This window comes from Lissotriton vulgaris, unplaced genomic scaffold (genome assembly GCF_964263255.1).
Source record: "Lissotriton vulgaris unplaced genomic scaffold, aLisVul1.2 SCAFFOLD_301, whole genome shotgun sequence".
Classification (NCBI taxonomy): domain Eukaryota; kingdom Metazoa; phylum Chordata; class Amphibia; order Caudata; family Salamandridae; genus Lissotriton; species Lissotriton vulgaris.
In genome coordinates this window covers 412,501-417,500 of record NW_028244321.1, presented here as the reverse complement: position 1 = coordinate 417,500, position 5,000 = coordinate 412,501, and the positions used below count along the sequence as shown (strand labels likewise).

General features: G+C 41.7%; 2 non-coding genes across 2 annotated transcripts; both read right to left on the bottom strand.

The window, feature by feature from the left end:
• Positions 1-2,702: 2,702 nt before the first annotated feature.
• TRNAS-AGA (transfer RNA serine (anticodon AGA)) lies at positions 2,703-2,784 on the bottom strand. Its single transcript has one exon. It is a non-coding gene; the product is annotated as a tRNA-Ser (tRNA).
• Positions 2,785-4,283: 1,499 nt separating this feature from the next.
• Positions 4,284-4,355, bottom strand: TRNAH-GUG (transfer RNA histidin (anticodon GUG)). The gene has a single exon. It is a non-coding gene; the product is annotated as a tRNA-His (tRNA).
• Positions 4,356-5,000: the final 645 nt, after the last annotated feature.

Sequence of the window (5,000 nt, the reverse complement as noted above, 5' to 3'; positions counted from 1 at the left end):
TTGGAATACCATAGGCTTGCATGCATACTCTCATGGGTCACTCAAGTTTTTTGGACCCTATTGCACTCTGTTTTTGTGCTGCTTTTATATGGCCCATATTACAGAAGTCTACCATCTTTGAGTATTTGAGGCTCCTTTGTAAGTGCTTTATATTTTTTCCTTGAAGAGCTATATAATAAAGGGGTCCGGGAAGGATTGCATTTATGGAAGATAAAAGAAGGCCCACTTGTCTCACCAAATGCTGTAGAGAAACCTGATGTTTTACTCATGTTATCCTTAGTTCGTTTTTGTTAGATCTTGCATTCTTAAGGTGGTCCCAACCCCACCTTATTGCTTTTCACCTCCGCATTTTGCTGTATCTTTTTGTTGGCCTTAGGACTCTGATCACTTTATCGCTACTAATCAGTGCTGAAGTGCACGTGCTTCTTCCCTAATCATGTGTATAATTGGAGTATACCTGACTGACAGATTTAATTTACTTGAAAGCCCCTTGTAAAGTGGTATACCATATACCCAGGGACTGATTGTGCCGCCCAAAGAAATAGCATTTCAAGCCTGTCTCAAGCCTGCTACTGCAGTGCCTGTGCTGCAGTGCACTGCCACTTCGACTTGGCATTTAAAACTACTTGCCAAGCCTTAAACTCCAATTTTATTACATATCAGTAACCCCTAAGGTAGGCCCTAGGTAGTCCTAGGGGCATCATGCTATGTAAGTAAAAGGTAAGACATGTACTGTGGTAGTTTGTATGTCCTAGTAGTATCAAACAGTCTATTACATTTTTCACTACTGTGAGGTCTGCCCCTCTCATAGGTTAGCATTGGGTATTCCCTTATACTTTTTGGGGGGTAATTCCTTATCAGAGAGGAGAAGCTTTATTTATTTATTGATAAATCCTATCTACTGGTGAGGTTGGATTTAATCTTACTATTGTATAAATGCCATTTTTAGAGAGTGAGCATTTCTCTGCACTTACTGCTCTATTTGCATTGAAACCTGTCTTCGATTGACGTCTGGATTGGGCTGCGAGACAGCTACATATGTGCATTCCCTGTAGACAGCCACAACACAGGTCACTCAACTGCAACTGCATTCATCTGCATTCTGATTGGCCTGGGGGAGAGCTCCGCTCCCCTTACCGCAAATATGTTCAAGAACGATAATTTATGTCAGTAAGTACAGTATACCTACATCTTATAATCATGTGTGTTTAAATAATTTGTCGTTAGATCGTTTAAATATTGAAAAGGATCTGTTTTTGATAGACATTTTACAAAAACAACTGGTACATTTGGGAATTCTGTAAAGGAAAAACCCCACTGCAGTGACATTGCCAACCACAATGCCGTGACTCAGATTCTAACCGAGGTTGCTGCGGCCACAACGCAGAGTACTAACCACTATACGATCACGGCGAGCTACTTGGGCTCAATAACGTACAGTGACATGAAGAAATTATAATTCGGAACACTCAGGGCTACTCCTGTGATAGGCTGAATGTGTTCATTGCTTCCTCATTCCTTATACAAAGGCTTTATCTCCTCAGTGGTTGATAGGCTGAAACCGTTTCCTGGCCGCCTGCTTGTGAACTGGCAGGAGTCAAAGATCACACATACACTGGTGGGCCTGTGATGGGACACCAATGCAGAGAAACACACCTGGCGCAGATATTCTATTCTGTTTATTAGACCTGCATCTCCCCTGTACCTCCTCAAGCCAACTGTATGTGAAGCAAGAAAGAGTTAAGGAACGGTCCATCTACTCTTTTATTGGGAGGATGCTGCCGTGAGCTCCTCCCAGCTAATCACACAAACAGCAGTAAAGCAAGATAACTACACAGTTAGGGGGGACTGCATGGTTAGGTTTTTGAGGAATTATTGAAACTGACCTCAGTGACCCATAATCAGAGCTGTGGCTAATGACTGCATGCCTAATTATGATGAAGCAAGCACCATGGCTCGTAGGGGCCCCACAACACACTTTTCTTAGCTCATTGAATTAAAGTATAAACTTCTGCCATGTGTGAGTGGTAAAGGCTTGTTAATTTTGTTGCTTTTCAAATTCACGTCTGACAACAAGACGAAGGAACATTGGGGCATCAGACGCTTTGGAAAGTAGCCACCAACCGCAGAGAAAGAGAGAAAGAGGGAAAAGACAGTATGAGGTGTGGAGAAAACAGCAGCAGGTACAAGGAGCTCAAATGAGATTAATGGTGCCTAAATAGAGCACGTAAAGGAACAGTTACAAATCTAAGAAAAGGGAAAGAAAAGACTAGGAAAAAACACAGAAAGAGCTTGTAGATGAAATTCTTTTCCAGGAACAGCAGGTTAAGAGAAATTACACAGGGAGCAGTTAAGCTTGTAACACGGGGGAAAATAGAAAAGAAAATGCAGTTTTATGAAGTGTGTTTGCCTAATCCAGCTAGCACTTTTAATTTATTTCTCTATTTGCTTCTTTTATTGGTAAAGTAAGTTTCAAGTGCATGCACAGGTATGACCGAGAGAGCCAGGGTATAATAATTTGAAGCGTTTGCACCAGCGCTAATGAAGGACGAGAGTTATAGCAAAGATATGAAAGGGGGAGCGATAATAAATATGTGATATGGCAATAGTGACACCAAAATAAGCCACCTATTTATAAAACTAACATGGAAGAAATACTAAAGGTTAACTTCTGAAATTGTAGCCGATGTTAAAAAGATTCTCGTTGTCGGCAGGATTCGAACCTGCGCGGGGAGACCCCAATGGATTTCTAGTCCATCGCCTTAACCACTCGGCCACAACAACTGACTGCAAGGTGTGTGCACATAATCTGTATGCAAGTTTTCAAGGTGTCCCACAGCAAATTCCTGATATTCTGCAATGAACTTTTTAAAAATAATGTTTTTTTCAGCAGGCACATTCTCTCCTAAAAACAAAAATTGCATGCGTATATCTCTAGTTTGGAATACCATAGGCTTGCATGCATACTCTCATGGGTCACTCAAGTTTTTTGGACCCTATTGCACTCTGTTTTCATGCTGCTTTTAGTATATGTCCCATATTAAAGAAGTCTACCATCTTTGAGTATTTGAGGCTCCTTTGTAAGTGCTTTATATTTTTTCCTTGAAGAGCTATATAATAAAGGGGTCCGGGAAGGATTGCATTTATGGAAGATAAAAGACGGCCCACTTGTCTCACCAAATGCTGTAGAGAAACCTGATGTTTTACTCATGTTATCCTTAGTTCGTTTTTGTTAGACCTTGCATTCTTAAGGTGGTCCCAACCCCACCTTATTGCTTTTCACCTCCGCATTTTGCTGTATCTTTTTGTTGGCCTTAGGACTCTGATCACTTTATCGCTACTAATCAGTGCTGAAGTGCACGTGCTTCTTCCCTAATCATGTGTATAATTGGAGTATACCTGACTGACAGATTTAATTTACTTGAAAGCCCCTTGTAAAGTGGTATACCATATACCCAGGGACTGATTGTGCCGCCCAAAGAAATAGCATTTCAAACCTGTCTCAAGCCTGCTACTGCAGTGCCTGTGCTGCAGTGTACTGCCACTTCGACTTGGCATTTAAAACTACTTGCCAAGCCTTAAACTCCAATTTTATTACATATCAGTAACCCCTAAGGTAGGCCCTAGGTAGTCCTAGGGGCATCATGCTATGTAAGTAAAAGGTAAGACATGTACTGTGGTAGTTTGTATGTCCTAGTAGTATCAAACAGTCTATTACATTTTTCACTACTGTGAGGTCTGCCCCTCTCATAGGTTAGCATTGGGTATTCCCTTATACTTTTTGGGGGGTAATTCCATATCAGAGAGGAGAAGCTTTATTTATTTATTGATAAATCCTTTCTACTGGTGAGGTTGGATTTAATCTTACTATTGTATAAATGCCATTTTTAGAGAGTGAGCATTTCTCTGCACTTACTGCTCTATTTGCATTGAAACCTGTCTTCGATTGACGTCTGGATTGGGCTGCGAGACAGCTACATATGTGCATTCCCTGTAGACAGCCACAACACAGGTCACTCAACTGCAACTGCATTCATCTGCATTCTGATTGGCCTGGGGGAGAGCTCCGCTCCCCTTACCGCAAATATGTTCAAGAACGATAATTTATGTCAGTAAGTACAGTATACCTACATCTTATAATCATGTGTGTTTAAATAATTTGTTGTTAGATCGTTTCAATATTGAAAAGGATCTGTTTTTAATAGACATTTTACAAAAACAACTGGTACATTTGGGAATTCTGTAAAGGAAAAACCCAACTGCCGTGACATTGCCAACCACAATGCCGTGACTCGGATTCGAACCGAGGTTGCTGCGGCCACAACGCAGAGTACTAACCACTATACGATCACGGCGAGCTACTTGGGCTCAATAACGTACAGTGACATGAAGAAATTATAATTCGGAACACTCAGGGCTACTCCTGTGGTAGGCTGAATGTGTTCATTGCTTCCTCATTCCTTATACAAAGGCTTTATCTCCTCAGTGGTTGATAGGCTGAAACCGTTTCCTGGCCGCCTGCTTGTGAACTGGCAGGAGTCAAAGATCACACATACACTGGTGGGCCTGTGATGGGACACCAATGCAGAGAAACACACCTGGCGCAGATATTCTATTCTGTTTATTAGACCTGCATCTCCCCTGTACCTCCTCAAGCCATCTGTATGTGAAGCAAGAAAGAGTTAAGGAACGGTCCATCTACACTTTTATTGGGAGGATGCTGCCGTGAGCTCCTCCCAGCTAATCACACAAACAGCAGTAAAGCAAGATAACTACACAGTTAGGGGGGACTGCATGGTTAGGTTTTTGAGGAATTATTGAAACTGACCTCAGTGACCCATAATCAGAGCTGTGGCTAATGACTGCATGCCTAATTATGATGAAGCAAGCACCATGGCTCGTAGGGGCCCCACAACACACTTTTCTTAGCTCATTGAATTAAAGTATAAACTTCTGCCATGTGTGAGTGGTAAAGGCTTGTTAATTTTGTTGCTTTTCAA